At 44.1% G+C, this 27,489-nt stretch overlaps 1 protein-coding gene and 1 long non-coding RNA gene across 9 annotated transcripts in view; one reads left to right on the top strand and one right to left on the bottom strand.

Annotated features, from left to right (window-relative positions):
• PAFAH1B1 (platelet activating factor acetylhydrolase 1b regulatory subunit 1) overlaps window positions 1-27,489 on the top strand; it is a 480,612-nt gene that overhangs the window by 3,653 nt on the left and 449,470 nt on the right. The window contains exon 1 of one of the 8 annotated variants that reach the window (XM_085649935.1): window positions 1,920-2,232. The exons of the other annotated variants lie outside the window; for them this stretch is intronic. The gene's annotated coding sequence lies outside the window, so the exon portion shown is untranslated. Of the gene's footprint in view, window positions 1-1,919; window positions 2,233-27,489 lie in introns of those variants that run through there. 8 annotated transcript variants of the gene reach the window in all.
• LOC146859249 (uncharacterized) lies at window positions 15,982-19,398 on the bottom strand. The gene is made up of 2 exons (XR_014979751.1): window positions 19,031-19,398; window positions 15,982-18,978 (listed from the first exon to the last, which is right to left on the bottom strand). It is a non-coding gene; the product is annotated as an uncharacterized LOC146859249 (long non-coding RNA).

Here is a 27,489-nt window from a genome sequence, read left to right as displayed (position 1 = left end):
AATTGTAGATGCAGTCACTTCCTAAAAGTGACCTTGCCACCTTTCTGTTGATTGCTCTATTGTGGTAAACTGGTACTAATCAGGTGGATTTGTTTATTGGACCGTATCTATGTTCCCCACTCGATGAACTGCCAAAAAGCTTTTGTCTGCATCGTTGCAGACAGCCTTACATATTTAAATGGAATTGCAAGGGGATGGAAGTTATGATCGTCTGTATCCTGAAAATGTTTTTCTCCCCCGATTATTTGTTTAAAATCCCATTTAGTGAGAGGTGCCGTTTTCAGAGCAGTAAGGCACAATTGGGGCACTTGTTAACATTGTGCTTGTCTTTTTAATGTCTGTCTTTAACCTTAGAGTGCATCCTAACCAGTTGTTGTTAGGTCACGTACCATTTTATTATTTTGTGTCTTTCGTAATGGAAAGAATTGTTTCTAATGCCCATAGTGTGGACTGGAGGGAGGGGGGGGCACAAAAACAAGACTATTTCTAAAACTTAACCAACCTGTGCAGAGTAAGTAAGTAGCTTCTGTTTGTGGGAATGCTGTCACAATATACATTACTCTTTGAGTTAGACCTGACAGCTGTAATGAACTTGGTGTTGCTGAAAAATAACTCTTACTATTGGACTTAGCTCTATAGTAAACCAAAGATTACTCAGTCAGTATGACATCTTGCTCAGTTATTGTGTAGGAAGGGTAATTTCAGAGTTTACGCTCTTCTGTAGATGTTTTATTGGGTATTCCAAGTTAAAAAGGTTCAAGTTCCATCATAATTTAATAAATTCATGAGTGGACTCGAGTTTCGTCATAAAAACAGCCAATGTGTTTCGCAGAGAAATCCGGCCCATCAAGGCCACATTGTGTAAATTGATAGTGATTTCTTTCTTCCCATCCTTAATTATAGTAGTCACGACAGTGATTGTTAAGTAAAAACAAAGATGTTTTCTCATTGATACTGTATTGTGACTCAGTTAATTCAGAAAGATTAATATGCTTTGTGTGCTAGAAAAAGAACTGTCAATTTATGTGATGTGACCCTAGTTAAGTGAGTTCTTTCGGGAAACACGTGTAGGCTGATTTTTATGATGTGATTTAAGTCCAGTTACGAATTTGTGAAGGAATTTGAACCCCTCGCCATCGCCTGGTACCTCGAATCTCCTCTCACTGCTCCGTCAGACGTTCCCCGAGGTGCTTGGGTCCCTGTCTACGCTTCTTGTGGCCCTTCAGATCTGTCTGGCCACCAGTAGCTCGCCTCCCGGGGGCTGCGGCTCAAGGGGACTCTCACTACTTCCACCTCTGCTTGTTTGCGCTCCCAGTCTTGGCACCGAGGAGGGGCTCCTTTTTGTTCAATCTCTGATATGACTCTGGTGCCGCTTTCAATCTCGAGGAGTGGCCTCCTCGCAGCTTTTAAACAGGGCCTCCTGCCGCCAGTTTGTCAGGTGTTTTTATCCGAGCTGGCTGCCCTCGTTTGTGTTAGTAAATAAACTGGTGCTGTTCATGGCACGCCCGTTGCGTCCTCACTGTCTGATCGTGTGCAGGAGGGAGGGGCGGAGGCTGCCACAATACATATGCTCGTTTCCTTTCATTGATGCGGTCGCCCACTGGTCCTTTGTATGCACGCTTTTGGTTTGGTTTTTCGTGGATCTGATAAACGGAAATGCTGTCCTATTGTTGCACGTTTAGCGGCATTGACAGCTCGGCAAGAGAGCCCCAGTTTGGGCGAGGGGGTGAGACATGCATGTCATCGCTCGTAGTCAGTAGCGCCTACGAGGCCGGGATGTACACGGAGTGCAGCTAGCGCTCCCGATGGACGCTGGCTCTGGTCTTCCACGCCCAGTAAACGCAGGATGCTGGGCGCAGCCCTGGAGGAGAGGAGGGTGGGGTTAGCAGGCAGCAGCATTTCTGAGCTCGTCGCATCTCATTGTTTTGGCAGCGGCTGCTGCGGAGGAATGCCCGGTTCCTGTTCGGAGAGTGCCCCTTCCTGTGTCCGGGGTGCTGATGGCGGGCGGATCACGTGAAGTATAGACGAGGATTGTACTTGGCGGAGAGCTGCCTCGCCCGTCTCTGCAGCAGAAGACGCCCAGCCAGCCCCTGCACTTGTTGAGTGTGGTCCCTGGTCATGCCCTGAAGGTGATTTGTCGAATCCGACCCCTTGTGCCATCGGAGGGCTCGCTTCTCTCGGCGAAGGGACACGTGTGATGTGCCGGCTGGCATGGAACAGTACATTGGAATGGTACTTGGGCGGCACTATCTTTTGTTTGACGATGCATTTCTCCTTTATGATTAGGGAGTGTGACGAGGCACCTTGTAATCTGTGAAAGAACTGCTGTTGCCTAAATGTGTCTGGCAGGGAGGTTTGCAGTAGCCCCCGGCGGTCTGTGAGGTCTTTGGCTGTAGAAGCAGTGATGCTTTGCTGGTGAGTGAGGGGGCCATGCCATGTCGTCTGTCAGTTTTAGGTGCTGTAACGCGGTAATCTGTGCATGTAAACCGTTTCTGAAATAAGGTTGCAGAGCACTGCACCGCAAGAATACTTTTTTACGAAACATTGGCCCGTGTCAGTGTCATTGTCCTGTTTGCAGTGCACTTCAAACTGGGCCTGTGCAGACAGGGCTCTATAAACCAACGCTGTTAGCTTTCCCGCCCCACGTCCCCTCACGCTTGTGGAAATTCCTTTTTAGTTTATACCACGAATTAACATTGTTGCCCACCTACCACTGGGTGGCATGCAACACACCCTGCGTATTTTGTTACTGCTACCCAGGTTTGGTTTTATTGCTGGCTTATTTTCGATCTGCAAAAACATGTTTGCTCCTAGTTTTCATTCTTGACTTTGGGGTATATTTTGCGATTAGGAACCGTTCATTAATGTACTTGTGTTGAATGTTGTAACTTTTGGGTTATTGCCCAACTTCATGATATCAACACTGTCGGGATTTAATTGGAACATTTTCAGTCCTCTTAATACGTAATGAATGTGGAAAGGATATTAAGTTAGTACACAGAAGGTTACATTTCGTGCCTCATTCTCTCTATTTTATCATTTAAAAATAGAATATTGTTCACCTACTTTGGGACGATATTGCCAGAAGTGAATTGGGTGTTAGTTCTGCGTTGTTTTTCAGAGTGACTGAATGTGTGTTGCACGCTGCATCTCCGGATAAAATGAGCGAGTCTAAAAGTACATATTCACTAATTATATATGGGCCACTTATGTGCCTTTTTATAGTTCAGTCTGGGAAAACGTTAGTTCGCCACCCGTTGCTGCTTATGTACTGGAGAAGCTTTTCTTGCTATAAAAATTAATTTGCCAGAATCTTTCTTCAAAGAGTTAAAGCAGTTTACGCATAGCTACTCTGCAAACCTACATGTTCTTGAGTTCAGATTGTTTAACCTTTATATTTCAAGTGTTGCCCTGGATTAGTGCTTGTTCTCCCCATCAGCCTTGTTGGGCAAAACTGTGGTATTATAATTTTTATTTCAATTTTATTCTTTTAGTCTATGCTTCTAACCTCTGTCGTTTATTTATATGTTCTATGAATGTTGCCAAAGAGAACATGGTGTGTGTAGGTTTTGTTAGTCTTTAATTTACTATATGCCTTTCCGACATCTGTAATCTATTTCTGCTTGCAGGTATTGCCTGTTTATGCATAGGCCTTTACTGAAAGAAACTTAAACAGACCCTAAAAGGAGTCATTGTTAAACGTTGATCCAACCACTGTTAAGCCTGCTCTATATGTTATTTCCATTCTGTACGCTGGGCGGATTCGTCTTTGAAATGTTACAAGAGGACATAAGGTGTTTAAAATTGTTCACACATGAGATGGATATACTGTGCTTAAGTAATCTGGTTCGATTACAGAGTATTCCTTCAATCTGTTTGCACTAGAAGAGATGCATGAATGTCTTGTCTATAGACCAGTTTCTATGTTACAATCCTTGTTTATTTGTACACTAATTTCGATTGATGGACTTGTTCTGGCTAAATTGCATAACCTGTTATGGAAGTGGTGTGTGTTGGTTTGTTTCTAGGTTCATACAGCTGGCCTGCATGGTCAGTAGCATCTAGAGGGAAGTCCATAAATGCCATTTTAGAAATGATTTCAGCTAAGTGCTGAGCCTATAATCCCACCACTCTTTACTGCTGGTCTTACTTGATGCTTTGCCAGCCTTCTTTAGTGTTTCTCAAACAAAGACCAAGCCAATTCTGCTCCCCTTATGAAAAAGTGCAACCACAGTGCATTGCTTTCAAGAACATCGAGAAAATGAAGCTGTCCAGAAACAACCTAGATCTCAAACAAAGCCTCTTATCACCCGCCTCACGAAAATGTCTTCATGAGGTATAATTTGCAAAGCAAGTTGGTTTCAGTGCTTATGCTGCCCCGTAAAACAGGTTTCCTGGTATCTGCATCCTCACAATATACATTCACTGGTAAAAGGAAGCTTATTTAAGCACTCAAGTTTAACGAGTCTGGGTTTTATGGAAACCGAAGGACGCTGCTCCCTCGGGTGACTGAGAAAGTAAGCAACACTTACTGTTTTTGTTTCGATTCATAACTGCCTACCTGTCAATGTACTTTGACACACAGGGGATGGAAGCAATAGGTTTCTCCAAGTTTAAAATGCAAATGAAAGATGCATTGGACTTTATTGCACTAAAATCCCATCTGAGTAACTTTAACCGTACTGGGCTAAGCAGAAACATGTGTAAAGCAAAATTAAAACATTTACGGACAGGTGCTAAAATCATTATATATATATATATATATATCTCTATCTATCTCACGAGTGTTCCTCCGCTACCTTCAAACAAGCGGCTCTCCCAAAGAGATGGACACGGACCCAAAGTTTTGTGCAAAACGTAAATCTCCTTTATTCCTCTGTCGCCATTACGCGTTTCGGCTCTCCTGAGCCTGGATCACATGACAGTGACTTGAGAGAGAGGGCTCATATTTAAAGTGAAAGTACGAGTGAAATTGTGACCACGTGATAAACATGACGTAATGGTATCATCATAGACATGAACAACAAGAGCAGCATAATTTGTATAATGAAGGGTACCATTGATCTTCATTATTATATACTATAATTGAGTAATGTTTGTGATGTAAGGTGACTCATTTAAAATTCAATGTAAAATACATGATATATATGTTACTGATGCTTCTGTGTACCAAATCATCCTTTTCATTGTTCATTGCTGTTTAAAATCACGTAAATACACATTGCATAAATGTCGGTAAAATACCGTGTACTAACTTTCATTGCCTGCTGTTTCCATTTTCTGTCAATACATTTATTCATGTCATCGTGTCACAATTATTTAAAACCAAAAACAAAAAAGTTTGAACAATTGTTTTTGAAAAAGTGTTAAGTGCAATGTGTGTGCAAAAGAGCCAAAAATGTGTGCCGAACTTTCATAGTTCCAGGGTCAATTCAGTAGGTTATATTAATTTTTAAGTTCTTTGTCATCTTGAAATATTTCTTACTTAGTAATTTATGGTGTTCATACATATATTGCTTTATTTAATCAGCACGAAAGGTGAGGATGTACCACGCCACGGGTTTTACTTTATCTAACCAATTATTCTTAATATCTAGTTGTTGGATTTAATGACCTCTAGCGTTGTTGTGGTCACTTGCTGTGACTAGGGTCAGTGAAATCTTGACTTTTGAGTTTAATACTCCTAATACTTTTACAGTCCTTAAAAAATATTTTTGCTACATAATAGATTATATGATCTGATATAAGGTTCATAGCCGCCTAATTACATTATATATATATATATTTTAGTCTTTGAGGTAATTGGTGAAAATTGACAATACTCATTTCTTGTTTTACAGTGGGTACCAAACAATATAATGCACCAGTAGAATGGTTTTTCTTACTAAAATACATTTATTGTAAATTATTCTGATAGGGCGGGTGAGATATTATTGGTTCGAAGAGTAAGTTGGGTCGGTAAGAACTCTTAAGTCAACCAATGGCAACTGTATAGTCATCAACTTTAGTAACCCACGGACAGTCCAATATTTGGCTCACCAGTTTCCCAGCTTCCATGCACCACTCACAGGGATACCATTACACACACTGGACTTTTTCTATACCTGTAAATACCCACCATCGTGGACCCAAGGCACAAGAGCTCCGACTCACTGGTTCCACCCCCATTCCACATCTGGCCAATTCTCTTGAACCCAGTATAATGTTGCAGTAGCTAACAGGTATGGGATCCTTGAAGAGGTGGATTGAGATTCGATCTTATCCGATAACTCTTCTAGACTGGACCAGGGGGGCCCAGCAGAGAGGCCAATCTGAATACTAGTGGGCTACTGACCATAAATATTCCGGGTGTGACCCATGATACATCAGACACCCCAGCACGAATCCCAGCTGGGAGTACAAGGCCCTGTTGATGTATTCCCAATTTTATTAAACAATCAAATCCCCTACACCTGAACTCAAAACCACACCCAGGGCTATGATTAGTTTTCTACCACAAGTGGGAACTTCAAACACTCTGGTTGAGCAGGAACCCACGTTAGCCCAGAACACTGCAGGTCCCACCACGCAAGACGCCATCGCGAGTTTGGGCCTCCAGTTGAGGGTGCTGTCGTGCAACATTGCTGGTATTAAAAACAAACTTCATAACCATGACTGGATACAATTTGTACAAAACTATGATGCGTGTATGTTCCAGGAGACCTGTGCCAGAGATGATACAGGCCGTGAGGGACTTTGCAGCATTTGATGTGTTAGCTTCTATGGGAGGCAGAGGTAGACCATCGGGAGGGTTGGGCACGTGGGTTGCAACTCACCTGGATTGTACTGTTGAACTGCCGGCCACTTCGTCGGATGATATTCAGTGTACCCACCTTACTTTTAGTGCCTTGATTAAGATTGCCTCCATTAATATCTATTCCTGTCCGGTCACCATTGCGCAGGAATCCAAGACCATAGGCATGCTCTCCATGCTTATTGATCTAGTTCCCACGAACACTAGGATGGTGATAGGCGGTGATTTTAATTGCCAATTAGAGCTACTAACTATTCCTACTGACTATCTGCTTACCGCTGAGGACTCTTTGGTTAATTCCTCCTCCACTTATCCCTCCGGTCAGAGTATGGACACCTCTGGTTTTACAGAAAAATGCAGTAACTTTAAAGTATGCACTGAGGGCTTGTAATGGGCGCACCAAGTCAGACCAACCAGAAAATCACACCTTTAATAGACCGGTACAATCATCTCTACTTGAATACATTCTAGTAGAGGCAAGCATTTGGCATTGGGTCATTGACTTCGCTGTTTTGCCAAGACATGACAGCGACCACAATGCCCTGGTACTTGATCTCCAACTCCCGGAACTTCAAGGCCCCCATTACAGGCCCCTATTCTGATTCCAGCCTATCCTTAGACAGTAATGGAAGGAGAATCAGGTGGGATAATCTGAGGAAGTCACCGGACAAGGTAGCGGCACTCTATTCCTTAATCATCCCCCCCCTTTGTTGGTAATGGAAATCGTAGCGAAAGCTCTTAGCACTCCTGACTCCATCACCAAATTATGGCCGTCCACTCGGACTTGACCACCAGACTAACTAATATTTTTAATCCCTTGATGCATACCAGGGAAAAAGCTCCCTGAAACAACCCTTGCCGTATGGCAAAGAGTGCCCTTATTGATGCCATAAAAACCAAAGCTAGATCTTTGATTAAAAACTAGGAGGGTCCTTTATAGAAATAGCTTAAAGTCTGCTAAAGACGAGTGGTAGTCCGAAAGATGGGATGCGATTAAACAGGCCCTTACCAAGAGATATATGAGGGAGTTTTGGTCCTTGGTTAGAACTGCGAGTTCCTCAGGGAGCTCGCCCATTGAGCCAAACATATCCGCGGAAGCATGAAAACTTCATTTCCAATCATTGTACTCCACTGAAGATCCTATGGAGCCCACAGAGGTATCCCAGTTAAATGGCATAGAGAACCCCCTTGAAGATGAGACTTGGTTCTCTTTGACCGAAGTGTTGAGTGCTATTGGGAAGCTGCCCCTTGGAAAGGCCCATGTACTGGACAAGATCCCCGGGGACTTATTTGGGGAAGAATCCAACATCTGGGGCACATATCTGTGTAATATTTAATGTCATATTACACGGTATGGAAATCCCGGATACCTGGCTAGGGCTGAAATCTTTCCAGTATACAAAAAGGGATCCCCCCTTCTGCCCTTAAATTATAGGCCAATAAGCCTGATTGATGTAACGCAAAAGCTGTTTGGCAGAATTATCCTAGAACGTCTTCAGTCCTGGATGGAAGAGCGTGAGACGCTGAGTGCAGATCAGGCATGCTTCCGTAAAAACATGTCTACTATTGACCAAATCTTAAGGCTCCAATTACTATATTGGAAGATGGTGATAATGGAGGGTGGGAGCCTCTATTTAATCTTTGTTGATCTTAGATCAGCGTTCGATTTGGTACCCCGTCACAAACTTTGGGTAATTTTGGAGGAACTGGGCATTCCACCTTATTTGCTCACCCTGATCAAGCGATTGCACACTGGAAATTTTGCTCCGGTTAGATATGGAAAACACGGGGAATTGACTTCACGCTTCCCAGTGAATAGGGGTGTGTTTTGGCCCCCACATTGTATTGTCTTTATATAAATGCTCTGGTGGAACAACTGAACCAAATCGCCAATATTGATGCCCCAAAGCTTGCCCGCGACTAGGTGCCAGCAATGATGTTTGCGGACGACACCATGTTACTTTCCAAATCACCCATGGGTATCCAAAGGATTCTCAACACCTTTTCTATATTCTGTAAAGACAGGGGGCTAGAGATTAATACATCAAAAACAAAGTATATGGAATCCTAATCCTAGTAAAACTTTTCGCCCTAACCCTGTCCTAAGTGGTACCCAGCTGGAGTGGGTGGTAGTCTTCGACTACCTCGGTGTTACGATGACGGAAACTTTCGTGTGGGGCTCGCATCAAGAAAAGGCAGGCCTGAGGCCAGCACAGATGACCGGGGGCCTAGCAAAATTATATATGAATATAACATCCAGACAACTGGGCCCGTTGACGGAGATTTACAAAGTTCAAATCAGGAGCACAATTATGTATGGAGCAGAACTTTAGGGACACCGCTCCGTAGGTGCACTGGTCAGAACCAAAAACAAGTTTGAGACAACTCTTGGGCCTACCGCCAAGTACCCCTCTCATCCCCCTGCGTATGGACCTTGGCTTCAGACCCATAAATGAGGAAATTGAGTTGCAACCTTTGACCTTTTGGCGCCGATTATGGGCGACTTCCGAACTAGCAGTTTAGCAGTTTACCAGTCAGAAGTCAAGGCAATCCTGGGGCTCCCAGGGCTGGGGAAAATATCCTGGCTCGCACATATAAAAGATCTGTGCTTTAGACTAGGCTGGCCAAACTCATGGACCCACCCCTAAGAAGCGTCTCGACTATCTCACGCCTCGAGTTAGTTAAATCTTACAGACTTCTTAGACTGGGTGAATTCCAAGGGAGTATAAAACCCGGCTGCTTAACTTCTGACTTTTTTTTTTAACTTCAAAGACCAATCTTGTTTGAGGCTCTCCTTGATGACATCTAGCCACTCATGGCAAGGAAACTTTATGTTCTGTTTAGGTGGGGTTGCCTTCCAGTCCATGCATTTACGAATAAATGGACAAAAGCCTCCACAGCCGACTGTCCTGCCTGTGAGAGCCAGGAAGAGACCCTTCCACACGTTTTCTTCTTCTGTCCAGGCTATATTGCACCTAGAAGGTACTTGCTCCTACCAATTTGCAGAAACATGGGATTCAGACCGATACTGGAGGCTTTCAAAGTTATGCGAACTGGAACGCACCCCCTGATTGTTTTTGCCGTGTCCCGTTTCCTTAACTCCATGTGGCTCCGACGTCGGAAGTTTTTAACTCCCTCTAGTGCAGACTAAATACACCCCTTTCGTTATCCACAGCTTTGATTCTATTAAACTATGAACTCCTTGTTTTAAATGCTTTTTAATTTCAATAATCTTTTAACTTGTCATTAAGTTTGTACAACTAACTGCTGTTGTCTATATTTTGTGATGTTTTAAAAATTATGTGATGTATGTTTTCATCTTTTTGCTTTTATGGTCTGCAATGATCGAAATAAAGCTTGGAAATGGAAAATGGTAAATTATTAAACATTCACAATTTGCCATCATTGCAAAATATAAATTCAAAAACATTTGTTTATACAGAATTACCGAATATTGAGTGTTTGATTACTTGTATAAATTAGCAACTAAATAGATATTGTTTGATTACTATTCTAAGCAATGCAGAGAGAAATGCTATTGTTTTTGTAAAGCGCTTGTAAGAAGATTTCACCCCCGGTCTTTTTCGTGGGTTACAAGCATACCGTTTTAGCCAACCAGACGGCAGGCTACGCATGCCGATGTTGCCAAGGACTCGGATCTCGAGCTGGGACTTGTCATGGTCCTTGTATACCTTCCATTGATGGGATGAATTTAAACCCATATATCGGGTGAATAACTTGTGATACAGCGGTTAACACTGGAAAACTTTGTGAACACACTATAATTTACATTAAGCCATGATGAAGTTCCCAGTGTGACCGGAATGAAATGCGTTGGCTGATTTTAATTCATGTGCAATAATTAAAAAAAAAAAAATAGGATGATAGACTGAAATTTTCCACATTGAAGTTATTTCTGGTGTACCTTCCATTTGAACTATATACCGTTCTAGCTTGTTAATGCATGTGAAGCAGTTTAGAAAGCTCAAAATTAAACATTTGCTCCCTTTGAGTCCCATGTTTCATTCAGTCCTGACAATGCTGGTGGTGCAAAGACTGTCATCATACACATTTTGTTCGACCAGCTGGAGCTGTAGATCAGGGATAACTACTGTGGTTCAACTAGATGTTGATCTCCTTTGGGACCGTTGACTTGGAGTTTTCCAGGTCTAAGATCAGTTTGCATCTGTGCAAAGATCAATTTTCAGCATTCTGTTGCTCTACCTGTGCGCCTGTGTTTAAGAGCTCCCCGGGGCTTTGTGATGTATTTACAGTGGAGCATCTCGGATCGTGCAGCTGGTATACCAGCACACCGCTTCACTATAGCATTGTGTTGTATGCATCTAGATCAAACTAAGAATAGGGTGATATGGGTGACCTAGAAACGGTGAAGCGCTCCTTTTGAAAAGATTGCACACTGTTTCTGTTGAAACGCTTGAAATATGTTTCTGATGCTGAATCTCAGAGACATCATTGGTGAGCTTTTTTGTTTTGAATAAGACCTTACTACCTTGAGTGGGATCTCTAGAAAATAATTTTAGACGCCTAAAGTATGGAGCTTTACACCATGTGTGATTGCAGGCTCGCTGAAGTGTGTTGCATCTCCTCTTTCTGCATCTATGTTGGATGGACATGCTATTATCAAGTTTAGTAACTTCAGTCATATAGATAACTTTACATTGTACACCTCCCGAGTTATCGTTCCTAAATTATCTGTGTGATGCCATCAGCGTCTTTAAAACTCCTTGGCTAATCCTTTTTTCCCCTTTGGCTGCATCTATTCCTTGATCTGCCAATGGATTTCTGCACTTTGCTGTCCTGATCAGTGTTGGAGAAACTTGTAAAACATTCCTCTTTAAAATGCTCAACACTTGCACTCTGTCTGCCTGGTGGTCTTTGTACCAGTTGTTGTGCTTAAAACTCATATTCTCTGCCCAGTCCATAACCTGATGTAAGCTTGTGTTGAAGCATTATTTTGTAACTGCACTGACAAAATGCGTAAAGGTGCTGCTTAATATCCTCGTATTGGGCTTGCTGGTACTAATTGTCAAGCTGGTTTTGTACTGTGTAATACTTAGTGCCCCTCCTACAGCATTCCATACTACTTTAATCAAATAGGCTGCTGATCGTCTTAGGAAAGGATTAAATATATTGGTATAGTCTGATTTTAATTCTAAACCTAAACCTTCACTCGAAAATCACTTTGTAGATAAACCGTTTGATTTTCAATAGGGAATATAATAGAGCAGACAGTTACTGTAGGAAAGAAGGTTTCTATTGGCCATTTGTGACATAGAATTAACTTTTTGTGGGTATTTATACTAGTGTTGTTCCAGTTGCATCTATCCCACTTCCACTCCTGAACTTTGACCTTTCGGACTTGCTTCTGATGAAAGTGGGTGGTGTAGTTGGATGAAGTAATTTCAACGGATGTTGGTTCTCCTTGCTGTACAAGCAGGAAGGTTGAACTATTTAGAACAAAGGTTGTTGAGGATGTCTACTGTTGGGAGACCATACCTTCTATTCCGTTGGAGATGTTTTGATGGTCTCCGCCCTGTTGGTGTAAGCCTTTCTCCATGTGACATACAAGTAATTTAAAGAAGACTGAGAAACAAATCTGGTAGATTGTGGGATGATGTAGACAATGGGCCGTTGTTTAATATCATGTGAATTTGAGTAGGAAGGGGAAGAGGCTCATGGTGTCAAAGTTTCAGGGATGGAGGTCTACAGCATTAACTCCTGACAAAGACGTCTTGTTAGTCACATTTATAATTGGATTAACTTAATGATAGGCATGGTTTTTATTCTGTTGAAATATTCTTATTAGTCTTTCTTACCTTTCATGTTGGTCTGTAAACCGAGACCAACACAATGGACTGTTTAGCTGCTGGCACGCACTTTGAAGTCACTGAATGTATGTGTTGGTGGGTGGCCCTTTTGTTGCATTGTCAATCAATCAGTCATTTGTTAAGCGCACTACATACCCACGAGGGTCTCAAGGTGCTTGGGGGAGGTGGGGCCGCTACTGATCGAACAGCCAGGTCTTCAGTATCCTCCTGAAGGTTCGCAGGTCTGGGGTCTGTAGTAGGCTCAGTGGGAGGGTGTTCCATGTCTTGGCGGCGAGGTGGGAGAAGGATCTCCCACCGGTGGTTGTTTTTCGGACGCGCTGGAAGGTGGCAAGTGAGATCGGCGGAGCGTAGCTGGCGGTTGGGGGTGTAGAAGGAGAACCATCTGTTGAGGTAGGCTGGGCCGGTCTTGTGGAGTGCCTTGTGTGCGTGGATGAGGAGCTTGAAGGATATCCTCTTGTTGACGTAGAGCCAGTGCAGGTTTCTCAGGTGGGGGGTGATGTGGCCGTGTCATGGTACATCGAGGATCAGTCGTGCCGAGGCGCTTTGGATGCGTTGTAGTCGATTGAGCTTGGTCGGGGCTCCCTCGTAGAGGGCGTTTCCGTAGTCTAGTCTGCTGCTGACGAGGGCCTGGGTGACTGTCTTTCTTGTATCTGTCGGGATCCATCTGTAGATCTTGCGGAGAATGCTGAAGCAGGAGGAGGAGACGGCGTTGACTTGCTTGGTCATTGAGAGCATTGAGTCGAGGATGATTCCCAGTTTGCGTGTGTGGTCGGTGGGGGCCGGGGCTGCCCCCAGTGCCGTTGGCCACCAGGAGTTGTCCCAGGCTGACTGGTTGGAGCCGAGGATGAGGACCTCCGTCTTGTCAGAGTTCAGCTTCAGACGGCTGATCTTCATCCAGTCGGCGATGGCCTTCATTCCTTCATGGAGGTTGGCTTTGGCGGTGATGGGGTCCTTGGTGAGGGAGAGGATCAGTTGAGTGTCGTCTGCGTAGGAGATTATGTTGAGGTCATGCTGTCGGGCGACGTGTGCGAGCGGGGCCATGTAAATGTTAAACAGCGTCCGGCTGAGGGAGGATCCCTGGGGTACTCCGCAGATGATCTCGGAGGCTTCGGAACGGGGGGGAGGCAGATGCTCTGGGTTCTGCCGGAGAGGAAGGAGGTGGTTCATTCCAGAGCCTTGTCTCGGATCCCTTGTCAGTGGTCTTGGTATCAATAGGAAACTAGTCATACCTGAAAGGATGTAACAGATTTTATGAAGTGGTAACAGTTCATTTAGAAGGTCTGGACAGTGTTAAATGCCGGGTATGGCTCAGCGTTGATCTCTCTACCATCGACACTTGAGGTATTCACGCCGGCTGAAGCCCAAATTACTGTAACTTTGAAAAGAACATGACCAAGGTATAAATGATTGAGATGTTCAAGGGAAATCCCAGATAACGAACACCGTGAAGTAGAGCCTATCAACTGTGTAATCGCATAGGAAAGTAAGTCTTGATTTCACTGTATTTTGTATGTTAACAGTTTCTACATTTTGTGCCTAAAAGCATAATTCGAAATGTTTCCTAATACTCTCGTTCGTCATGTCACAATGATAGGAGAATTAGTGAGATTAGATCTTGTATGGGCTCTGAGGTTTAGGTGCTGTGGCTTGCTACAAGAAGCCTTCCTTCTCTAATAGTTTCCCATCAAGTTTGTGAATTATTTGTGAAAGTACAAATTGAGGGAAAAGATGTTGTGACAGGCGGTCTGCTGCAGTATATTAATCCATTTGTAAATGTGAACCAGCTGCATAATCCTCTAAAAATACGAAAAGTGATTGGCATCAGCGTCAATCATTGTTATCTGTTTCTGGGGGGTGACAAACTTTAACATTGTTTTTTTTGTTCGGCACAAAACTGGGCAGTGGATGGAATGGACCTTCCGCACAAGTCCACTTAAAATTTTTAAATTTAAGATTACCTTCCTTTACATAACTGTCAGTTGTTCTGTGTCTCCACCAATATCCATATGAGAGGAGGTTGACAAACGGAAATACATTTTATGATGTAGACTGGAATGGTAGGTAACATTTCCCTATCTACATTTTTGACCGCAATAAAGGTTGGAATTACAGACCAGTGTTGGCAAAGCCAATAGCTCGGCCATTGCCTATAGACATGTGGCTTGGTAAAAGTGCAGAAGTCTACTACTTTTTATCTGTAAGAGCACAATGCTTTTACGCATAGAGAAGTAAGACAATGGCTAAAGTAGGCCGGCCCTTTGCCACTGTGCTGTTTGCTGTCGTGGGTGGACCAAAAATGTGAATGACGCACTTCAAGAGAGGTAAGCATGGTAGACAAATGGTACAAGGAAACACGCTGACTTAATTCGATACCTTGCCAAAAAAGCGAGCGCGTTATGTAGTAGTTTACCGTTAAAACACCCGATCAGTTATTTCAGGAACTGGGGAAAGATTGTATGTTTGAAACGAAGAACCCGGATTTACTTATATAGTGTATTAGTGAAGACAAGAGACTGTCCCAATTTCGATATGAATAAATGTGATAATTTGTAAAAATATGTGGACGTTTCAGTGCAAAAAATATGAATGTGCAAGAACTAAAATCTTTGGAAAAACACTTATTTCTTGATTTAATGCAAAAAAAATAACAAAATGCAAGTTACTGCAATTTACTTACAGAATTAAGCTAAGTGAAATATGTGGGACCCCTGTCCCTCACGCACCTCTTCGCTTCCTGCATTTGTGTATATTTGTCAATCGGATTCCAGTACTCGACCCTCAGTATCGTATGTGTCGTGCCACCTACCCCCGCTAATTTATCCATGCATTCTGTGTGATTGGGTCCCTGAGAGCACACATGCTTGCCACACTGGCGTAGAAGACAGTCTCCACAGGGTGGCTGACTGGAGGGATCCGAGTAACTTATCTAAGTTCGCACTGCATTTTTCTGGTCATCAGCACTGCTTGCAACTCTGCTGCTATTTTGAATAAATACGCATTTGCAAAGTCAGTAGGTCTGGCCCTGGAAGACTGATGCAGTGGTTATTTAATTTGATTGAAATCAGGCCGTAAAAATGAAAGGTAACATGGCACTACCTAAACGTGGCAAATTATTCTTTTTTTTTTTTTTTTCTTTTGAAAACCTTAATTAACAGTTCAAGAAGAACAAGTATGGGCCTACAACCCCCCAGGGCCGGCCGCTAAGCAATCAGATCAACAACGACAAGTACAAACACAGGCAGCACTTCGGGGAGCAAAATCATACTGCTAATACTGTGAACAGCGTAAGTAGGGCACCAGGAGAAAAAGGTTTTCATTTTATGATGAGACAAGGCAGTAGGATCAGGTGACAATCAATTTTAAAACAACGATCACGGAGCTGCAGGGTAATGAACGTTAGCGATTTACAGCAATCTATTAGGACGATGGCGCAAACACAAGAACATCAGGATGGGGAAGAACATAATATACAGTTGCGCCCGCAGTCCCCCGCCAAAACTCCCCAAGAACACCTCGGAAGTTGTGAGTACATGGAATGGCAACGAGGCATAGCAAAAGGGAGTGTATCACGCTGATCCCAGAAAAAGAAAAAACAAAAAGAATCAGAGAAGAAAAAGGAGGCCATGGAAAAAGAGATGAAAGAATACAGAGTCCCCTCCCCCAACCTCCCACCCTGCACCTCTGCAAATGAGTACGGCCCCCCCCCCCCCAGCAGTGTGCCTGTCGCCCTGGAACCAGACCCGAAATATAGAAGAGTAGGGAAAAGAAGTAAGAAAAGACCCCCACCAGGCGGGGGGTAGAGAAAGTATTTATAAACTGGAGGAGGGCCTTCATAACAGACCCCCGGCGTTCTCCCTCCCGCACGGTAAGGTTCCCCTAAAGTGAACAAGGAACAGCACAAAGACAATCTTCTCAAACCACGATGGGGAGCATTATGCACCTATTGTGCCAGTAGCCATGTCAGGAGAGCACGCCACCTCTATGCCCGCCCGTCCATTAGGCGACCACCCCCGAGGGGCCAGCCTCATCCCTGACCACTCTTTGGAATTCTGCCCATGCCAACCCCTCGACCCAGCACCATACCCAATGTTCCTAGGCGGAGAAATGTCCAACAACGACAGAGAAGCGACGCACACAGGTGGGGAGGAAGTCTCTGAACATCAACACAGTCCGCCGCGTGAGGAAACAGGCTTCCCAGTGCTGCCCTAGGATCTGCACTGCATGCAAGGTTCAGGGAGGCAGAAGCAGCCAAAGCAGACATTAGTTGCTGGAGTTGTCTCTGGGTCGTAGGAGGGCATGTACGGGATGAGGCCACCACATCACACTCAGGTCCAACGCCTCCGGGACAGATCAGGCCCTCCGAAGGTCGAACACACTGTAGCATACTGGCCGGGGCGTCCAGTCGTGCACTAACCTCAGGGGTGGCCACCACAGCATCCTCCTGTGCGCAGTGTGGGTAGTCTCTGTATTCGTGCGGACAGGCGGGCCGCCACTGCCCCAACTCCGACGCCACACCATCGAGCCTACTCCCCAAGATCACGAAACCATGAACCAAGGAGGAGTGAAGAGTACCAAGAGCCTCGAGGAGGTCGCCGTACCCCTGCTCAGCTCTCTGCGATCTCGCCGCCATACTCCCAGAAGTCGTACGCTCACAGGCCCGCCGCGGCCCAGCGGACAGGATGGTAGGCTTCATCGCCCAAAGATGGCCGCCAAGTATGCCCGACCCTCACCGGGGCCGGGACAAGCGTCGCGATGTCCACGTCGCGGGTGACCGGGTTCTGGGGGCAGGCAAAAAACTATCCGTGGTCACGGGCAACAGTCGTCCCCACCACGGACCAGCCCCCGTGGAAATCCGGGGGCGGCCCGCGGCGATCGGGGCAGGATACGGACGGCGGCCGGGCAGCTCACCAGCAAGGCAGGGGCAGTCACCGGAGGATCTAAGATTTGCACCCCCGGTCATGCACTCGATCCGCTACGCTGGGCAGTAGAAGTGACCATGCCGAAATGTAGGCCGAGTGTGGCACCGCTCCGGTGGGCCGACTCCACCCAGTCACCACTGGCCGCTGTTGTCGCACTGCCACCCGGCCACGGCGTCCACTCGATGTCCCGGCTCCAGGGCCGCACAGGCCGCAAAGTTCAGATGCAGTTTTCTCCGGTGATCCCGCAGCTAGAAACCTCGGAGTCAGACAGTCGGGAGCCCCTCTCCTGCAGAAACACGACCACGTAGCACAGGTTAAGGATCTAAGGCAGGATATCCGTGCGGGATGCAGAGGTTCACGGAGCCGGGAGTCTACGCTGCCGTCCCGGTCGCCATCTTGGCTCCTCCTCGGCAAATTATTCTTATTATATGCTTGCCAAATTTAATTTGTTTAAATTAAAAACGGAAGGTCCTCTGACAAAACGCTATCTGTCACTGAACAAGAACGCAGCTTTGAAATTTTCATAGACACATTTTTCCCTGCAGAAAAGAAGAGGGCTCTCTATCTAAAATTCAGACTGGGCACATTGCCAGTGGCATCATTTACTAAAAGATGGTCACCAAATCCTGACGAGGGAGCAGACTTGCACGTGTCCCTTGGGAAGTTCGGAAACACTAATCCATTTCCTCCTGCTGTGCCATCTCTTGCTATAGATACGAAAATACTATCTACGTCCACTTTTTATTCATCATAATATTAGGAAGTGCATTGAAGTAGAAGCTTTCTTTATGAGGACAGATGATAAAATCATAGTCTCGACGGTCTCGTGCTATATCTATGCCTCATCGAAATCAAGAACCTGAGTTCAGTAACAACTGGGTTCTGTGAAAGCCACCTCATGAACATACGGGACCGGAAGCGCTTGCCTTTCGAACAGCTTTCAAGAAAACGAGTGTCTTGAAATTTATCTTTGGGCTATTATAGAATTAATTGGTAAACGTGGTCCACTAAGTTATGTCTCTGGCAAGTGTGTTGCTCTTTGTTTTTTAATCAGTTCTACAGTGTTGTGCGCGCAGAGGGTTATTACGAGGGCACGAGCGTTTCACTTTAACTCCTAGTTAAGTAAAACTCCCACAAATACCACGACCAAGTTGCTACCTTCATATTTACTCAACACTCCTTTAGACCTATAACTGCACGTTTGCTGGTAATCCTTCTAGCTACTGCCAATACGAATTTTTGGGGTTTGCTGTGTCTCGTACAAGTAAGTCAGTAGTGATTGCCACATAAATGGGAAGCACTAGCACTCTAATGGAAGATGCCAACGCCTAAGTTAATACATTTTGTCCAGCTGCCTACTTGTGTATTGCTAACACATAGACAAGCAAAAGACGAAGGCACCCGTAAAGGGGACGATCTCATGCCAGTTGCAATGGTGCTAACCTTGGGATTAACGCCAAGGTTAGCACCATTGCAACTGAGCCCCCCACACCAGACTGCCCACCCATCCACGAGATACCCAGCGCAATAATTCATCCATTTCCCCATGTGCCCTGGAGTTTCATTTCATTTGTTTACTTACTCGCCCTTGCATGTTACGACTATCGTGTTGCTTCAAAATGAAATGTATGGCACTTAGGAATCACACTCTTAAAGTCCCTCCTTTTGTTAGCACTTAGCGGCCTGTGCCGATTGGTTGCTGGGCTTTTACCAAGGGAGGCATTGCTGCACTTGCACTTTATCCGGGGTTCTTTAAATTGACCTTTCAATAGCGCTTAATCTCAATGCCTTTAAGTATCAAGCTAGGCATACATTTAAAAAAAAAAAAAAAAAAAAATATATATGCACTCACTCACTCACTCACTCACTCCCAGCCTATTTTCCATAGGAAATCCGCAACATTCTATTTGGAATAACGTTGACTAATCTTCGCAAAATTTTCAAAACTAATGGGGCGCTCAGCTCCTACCCTGAAAGTCTCGGGGTGATTCGTCAAGCGGGGGCTGAGAAAAAAGGGGGGGTCCCAAAACGCGTTTTCCCCATGCATTTTCCCATAGGACCTTTAGTCGAAGGTACAGCCCGAACGGCTGAACAGAATTACTTGAAATTTGGCAAAGAGGTAGTCCTCAGGTCAGGCATGTGCCTTTTGCATATATGGTGTCAATCTGTTCAGTAGTTCCTGAGAAAATTGCATTTAAAAGTACATAAATATCTATAAGCGTGCACCGTGCGCGCACCCTAACGTGCGCGAGCGCAATTCTGATTGGTGGTTACATGTCAGTCAACATTCGAATCGGTCGAAATCGGGAAGTGTCGGCCGCCATTTTGTGTTTTTGGTGTGTGACAGTGAAAAAGAAAGGTGGTGAACGTGATAAGGGGGTAGAGAAGAGTTCCTGACCCCCTAGCCTTTGTCAGGGGGTCCCTGAAGGACCCCTAAGGGTGAAAAAAATTATTTTTTTTTTCCAAAAATTCGCGGGGTGCGTGCACGGTGAACCTTAAAAAAACAAAAAAACATTTTAAACGAGACATTCCATATTACAGGATACAGTCATACAGTCAATCTATAACTATATACATAGGTAGTTTATTGTAAAATAAATATATAAAAAATATACATATATAACTTACCATTTAAAAAAACCTTACAAATTCACTTAAAAAACCATAGGTTTCACACACGTTATAGTTAGGAATTAGCATTTAAAAAACCTTGCAAATTCACTAAAAAAAACAGTTAGTTCAGATAACTATAACAAGCGCGACCTCCACTCTATCACAAGGAGGATGTCATCAGTGGCGTCATCAGTGGCGTCATCAGCAGTGGATTGCGGGCGCGCGAGTTATAGTTAGCTGAACTAACTATAACGGGGGAATTTCATTGTTTTTTTTACGAGTGAAATGTCCAGCTAACTATAACATGTGTGAAACCTGTGGTTTTTTAAGTGAATATATATATATATATATATATATATATATATATATATATATATATATATATATATATATATATATTCACTGAAAAAACCATAGGTTTCACACATGTTATAGTTAGCGGAAATTTTACTGATAAAAAACCAATGAAATTGCCCCGTTATAGTTAGTGCTGGCAACTATAACTCACGCGACCGCAATCCTCTGCTGATGCTAATACTGTATTTAGACACTTATTTGCCCATGTCTTCTTCCATACATTTTAGCTATACATATATTACAAATATTTTTTTTTATAAAGACACATATGTCCTCAGCAGAAGATTGCGGTCGCGTGAGTTCTAGTTGCCAGCACTAACTATAACGGGGCAATTTCATTGGTTTTTTATCAGTAAAATTTCCGCTAACTATAACATGTGTGAAACCTATGGTTTTTTCAGTGAATTTGCAAGGTTTTTTAAATGCTAATTCCTAACTATAACGTGTGTGAAACCTATGGTTTTTTCAGTGAATTTGTACGGTTTTTTAAATGCTAAGTTACTTTACGCCATTCGAGGCGTGCGCGCCCACTTAACGCAGTGCGTTCCGTGCACGGTTTTTATCAACTTTAATAAGCCCTGTACATTTGGTGGCCTTCGGCCACCAAAAGCACAGGGGTTGGGGTCAATGTGGATAGTGTTTTTTTTATTTCGATTTTATAATTTCATGTTGCCAAAATATAGTTTTTTTACTGATGTAAAAAGCCCTGTAAATTTGGTGGCCTACGGCCACCAAAAACACAGGGGGTGGGGTAAGTGTGGATAGTGTTTTTTTAATTTCTATTTTTTTACCGTACGCTTACGGTAAGCGTACGGTAAGCGTACTCGGCGAAATTGCCGAAAAAAAAAATAAAACCGTTTTTGCTCTTGGGGGATGTTGGGGGACTCCCTCAACATGACTATGTGGGAGGGAGTTGTCAAAACAGCCCCGTAACATGTTTTTGGGCATCATGTTTGATAAATAACACTCAGTGCGAGAGACAAAATGGCGAACGCCGCTTCCTGGTTTCGGCCGATTCGAATGTTTACTAAGATCTAAGAGCCAATCAGAATCGCGCTCGCGCACGCCACCGTACGCGTACGGTAAGCGTACCGTAAGCGGGCTCAGATATATATATTGATTTAAAGGCTATTTTCTCAGAATCTACTGAACAGATTTACACCAAACCTACAAAAGGCACTTCCTTGACATAGGGACTACCTCTCTGCCAAATTTCTAGTAATTCTGTTCAGCCGTTCGGGCTGTAGCTCTGTCTAAAGGTCCTATGGAAAAATGCATGGGAAAAACGCGTTTTGGGACCCCCCTTTTATCTCAGCCCCCGCTTGACGAATCCCCCCGAGACTTTCAGGGTAGGAGCGGAGCGTAGCGCCCCACCTATTTTGAGAAATTTGCGAGGATTCATCGACCGGCGCCAAAGTTATTCAAAATAGAATGTTGCGGATTTCCTATGGAAAAGGGGTCCTAACTATAACTATAACTACCTACTGGCGGTCGCCAGTAGGTAGTTACAGTTAGGACCCTGTTTCCATAGGAAATCCGCAACATTCTATTTTGAAAACTTTTGCGCCGGTCGACGAATCCTCGCGAATTTTTCAAAATAGGTGGGGCGCTACGCTCCGCTCCTACCCTGAAAGTCTCGGGGGGGGTTTCTTCAAGCGGGGGCTGAGATAAAAGGGGGGTCCCAAAACGCGTTTTTCCCATGCATTTTTCCATAGGACCTTTAGACACAGCTACAGCCCGAACGGCTGAACAGAATTACTTGAAATTTGGCAGAGAGGTAGTCCTCAGGTCAAGGAAGTGCCTTTTGTAGGTTTGGTGTAAATCTGTTCAGTAGATCCTGAGAAAATAGCCTTTAAATCAATATATATATCTGAGCCAGCTTACGGTGCGCTTACGGTGCGCTTACCGTACGCGTACGGTGACGTGCGCAAGCGATTCTGATTGGCTCTTAGATCTTAGGAAACCTTCGAATCGGCCGAAACCAGGAAGCAGCGGCCGCCATTTTTTCTCTCTCGCACTCTGAGTAGGGCAGCATAAATGAAGCCCAAAAATGGGTAAAGGGGCAGTATATTGAAATAATAATCACCCAGCAATGATATACGAGCCCCCAAAATTTTTTTTCGAAAAATCGCCGATTACGCTTACCGTACGCTAAAGTATCCACACTCTCCCCACCCCATGTGCAAATGGTGCCCGAAGGGCACCATTTGTGCATGGCTTATGAAATAATTGAAATTAATAAACAAAACATTTCACAACGATGCGCATATGTCCCCCATGTGCGCACGGTGCGCGAAGCGCATCGTGCGTACATGGCCCATCTCGCATAATGTGGGCACGCGGTGCGCGCAGCGCACCGCGTGACCACCGTGCGTGCATTCGCGCACCGCGCGCGCACGGTGCGCGCACGGAACGAACTGCGTTAAGTGGGCGCGCACGCCACGAATGGCGCAAAGTAAGTTAGCATTTAAAAAACCGTACAAATTCACTGAAAAAACCATAGGTTTCACACACGTTATAGTTAGGAATTAGCATTTAAAAAACCTTGCAAATTCACAGAAAAAACCATAGGTTTCACACATGTTATAGTTAGCTGTACATTTTACTGATAAAAAACCAATGAAATTTTAGTTTTTGAATGGTTATTTTAATTACCCTGTCATTAATGATTATGTATTTAAGTGGAATATATTATGCTTTTATGGTATTATCATGAAAGCTAGATTGTGCAAGAATTTAAAAACCAAGTTTAGGCTGAAATCTGGAAGTGATCCAGGTAACGGTGAAAGGAAAGTGTGTGAGTTCTGTTAGATCTGGAATCAGCAGCTATTGAAAAAGTATAGCACACCGCCTAGTTGAGTCCCTTTTATTTGTAGGAATGCTAGACCCACTTCTGATAAAGGTCCCAAATGAAGTTGATGGGGGCCAAAAGACGGCTAATACAACAAATAGACATAGCAGGTAGTACGCAGTACCGCAGTCTCAAATGAGTAACGTCCCAATTAAAAGTTGTGAGTTGTACTGCCAGTTCATGTTTTATGGTAGGGTTAATGAGGGTGGATACGAACACACACCTCTACATTTTGTGCAAGCAGCCAACATTTGTTTCGTCAGTAATTATTTTACCACATCATTTGCTGTAGGTATGCTAGACTGAGATTGAGCACAGCCTGGCATATGGAAAGTAGTGTCTAGCGGGTACATTAATTTTTTGGGGGGCAATGCACATAAAAGCTGATTGGTCCGGTCGGCAGGTCTGTTCTGTGCCTGGTAACATAAGTTGTAGTGCGCCTTGTGTGACTGGATTACGTCATTGACGAAACACGTGTTGGCTGCTTGCAGGGATTTTAAAGATTTTTGTGTTCTTAATCAAATCAAATCAACCTAGATTTAAAAAAAGCAGCTTACCTACCACATCTAATTTGTGTTTTACGCATCTTTGAGAATGTTTGATACATTTGGTGAATCTATTCATACACATGAAGTAGTACTCCTTTACATAGTCTTGCGTGTCCAAGCATCTCAACTAAGAATATTCAGGGACTTTAAATATGTGATTAATACAAGTAGAAAGGATTGTGCCCTGTTCTCACTCTATTAGGGAGTTAAATGTTTCAGGACTGATTGACAAAGGCATGTAAAAGTACATAAGAGCACTCCTGTAGTACTGTCTATACTTATACATAAATGCTTTAGGGAGTTGAAACCTTGGTGTGCCACGTTATATATCGGTTTGTTTGACTTAAAGGTTCTTTCCACTATTGTGGCACTTGTGATTTAAGTTCCCATTGTTGTGCACTGTTTGCACTACAAGTTTCAAAATATTGTACCCCAGGAGTGATTTTTACCTGGTCTAAAACGGTTAACTCTGTGAAACAGACTGATAATCGCCTGACACTTTAAACATTCCATCTTGTGTAATCATGAACATTAAAACGAACATGTAGTAGAGAAAGGGTCGTTCCTTTAGATGTCCCCCATAGCTAATATATATTATAAGAACTTTAACATTGAGCCCAAGCATCTGCAATGCCTAAGGATTTCTCAAGATCTCTTTACCTCAAACAAACATTTGCAAGACGATGTTGAAGTGAGTATTCCTATTCCATTCTATATGTTGTAACTTCCTAATACTGCTCCTTCCCAAAGCCAGGCATGCTGATTTACCTATGAGCAGAAGTCCTGTTTTCCCTATGTAGTAGAGAGCAACCCACTGCTTCGTCGTCCCTTCCAGGGTCCATGTTCATACCAAACCCCTTTTCCAGCTCGGATATGTATCTTAAAGAAATACATTCATATTGTACCCAGATACTTGGAGTATTTCGGTGTAAACACTACACCTACTATCTGGCACCTTAGGTACCCCACTTTCCCATTTTCTTTTCGATAAATAGTTATCTCTGTTGTATTTTCTGCTTCAAACATCAAGCCAGACCCCTTATCCCCATTCATGAATTGATCTCGTTCTTTTGCTTGAAAGAACAAGAAGTGACAAAGCCTATATGTCTGAATTGAATGTGCAAACGTTTGTAGCAATAGCACATGAGAGCGAAAAACACCAAAGGAAGCAGCAAGAGCTGATAGGCTTCTATAGTTGTGAAGTAGTCCTTCATGCAATTCAATTGCAAACACTGAACTGGAGGTGGAAGGTCCAGCCAGACAGTCAGCAGCATTAGGTGAGAGATGACCGCACCACTGTCCATCACATTTTGGCTTGGCCCAAAGACTCAGGCTAGCAGTAACAAGCATTTGCAATGCAATAGGTCTTGCATTACTGAAAGCTTGAGCTATTGGCGTTGCATTATAATTAGGGCTCCCAGGTTTATGGTATTTATTTTTTTGACATTTGTCTGTATTTATCCATATTTATTTTGGGTTTTGTGATTAAAAAATGATGCAGAAACTGGTATATTTCCACATTTATTTCTAGATCAATATGAAATCATGCTTGAATACCTTCCAGGTTTCAGTGTTATGAACATGAAGATAAATCAATGCGCCTTATGTGTTCATGTGCAAATTCCAGTATCACTTTTGTGCATATCTATTGCTCTTTAAGCTGCTTAACTAAAATCCCTTTCTTTTTTAACCCCTTACCTATTAATCCACACATCTATTGGCCTGGCAGTCATAGCAGAAAGTATTTAGTATCACTGAAAGCAACCCAATTTCCTTTTTTTTTCCATATTTAAAAATAAATACAGGCAATGAGACTAATTATTTTCTGTCTGTATTTATCTGCAAAAACAGAAAACAGGGAGCCTTAATTATCATGTGCAACGCCAATAGCTAAAACTTTTATTAATGCGACACCTATTGCTTTACAAATGTTTGTTCTACGGTAGGCGCTGCAGAATTAACAGCAGGGTCGTAGCCACAGATTGAAGGGGCAGTGGAACTCACCAATGAGCCAGCTCTGCCGTCACCAGGCCCACTGGAATGGGGTGGAAACTCATTACAAAACTTATGCGACAAGGAAAGACAAATTGTGGCTTATTGTAGCACTGTCTGAGGCAGCATGTGTTCCCTGTTTCGTCACTCTAATACATGTGCATACTATCTGAGCAGTTTCCTCTGTGACAGTACCTGCTTAAGTCTTGACTGCAGCAATCCGCAACTAAAGTGACCAGCTGACCTTTGCAAAGGGCCTGTCACTCATGGCACCATGCTTTTTAAAAGAACCTATAATAAGTTTGCACTAGAGATATTTTTGTTGTTGTTGAAAACTGTACATTATGCAGCGGATTGTGAATTATGTGGCAAGTAAATCCATAACTAGTATGAAAAGTCTCTGATCACAGAATTGGGCATATTGTGAAGATATACGATCGCCACTTGTTCGGTAGTGAGCAGAATAAACCTGTCCTTAAGTAATACTTTTTGTAAAGTTACAGATTCCCAGAAGGCCCTCGAGTCACCAACCTCCAAAGGAGGAAAGACTGAGCCAGCCCGGTCAAGACTGGAATCACCACCCACCAAAATATGAAAGGCCACATCTGTCCGGTTGAGGCTTGCACCTCTTACCCTGTTCAAGGGTAGAAGCTTTTACCTTGAGCCCTCTTGTCACCAACCACCTGAGAATGAATGCCGAGTGGGCCCCGTGGAGGCAAGACCTCCCCACCCTGAGATGATGGTATAGCCCTGGCTCTGTGGCCTGCAGTGAATGCACTCGATAGCTCCTCACCTATCCTTGGTGCTGCAGGGCCCATGGTGGCACGGCTCAATTGTCTTCTGCACGACCTGTGCCCGGTACAGGTAAAGTGGCATCCACATGCCCAGGGGGCGAAGTAGACCGTTGACGTGGCGAGGAAAGAGAACACGTAGCCGCGGCTGTGGTTGGGAGTGGGGTGGGGGCAGCAGGAAAGAGACGAGATCAGCATAAGTGCCTCGGTTCACAGTAAATGAAAGAGCAAGCGTGAATCAATGGTGGCGCCACGCTCATTAGTGATGCACCAGCCGTGGACTTGCAGTAAAAAAAGCCCAGGAGTGGTGTGCGCACCACAGCGAGCCATGTGGTTTCAATTATCGCGTCCGTGCACGATAATTGTAACCACATGGCAGCGGTGCGCTTAATAGACACCAATAGGCCATGGGCAGAGCATGCGCCCGCCTTTAGCCAATTGCGTGCTGTCTTTGATAAAAAGACGCACGCAAAGCCCAATAGCGTGGGCCAAAAGGAAAAGCACACGCGCGTGTGCGATCCCTAGGTCCGTTTTCAAACCCCCTACATGAGGTCTCTTGCTGCGCGAATAGTGCTACGCACTGCAACGCTAGGTGCGAGACCTAAAAAAGGTGGGTGAAAGACAGCCCGTGGTGGAAAGAGCCCGCTCCATGTACATGGTTAACAATAGGTCAACCCAACAGATGTACTGTCAAAACGGAGACCTATAGGGTGGGAGGGGGGGGGGAATTGGGGGAGGGGGGGATGGGAGGGCCCAGAAGGTCTGCTCTAAGATGT

The sequence above is a fragment of the Triturus cristatus genome, chromosome 3_2 (assembly GCF_964204655.1).
Source record: "Triturus cristatus chromosome 3_2, aTriCri1.1, whole genome shotgun sequence".
NCBI lineage: Eukaryota > Metazoa > Chordata > Amphibia > Caudata > Salamandridae > Triturus > Triturus cristatus.
Note: the sequence above shows the minus strand (reverse complement) of the source record. Positions and strands in the feature narration are given on the sequence as shown.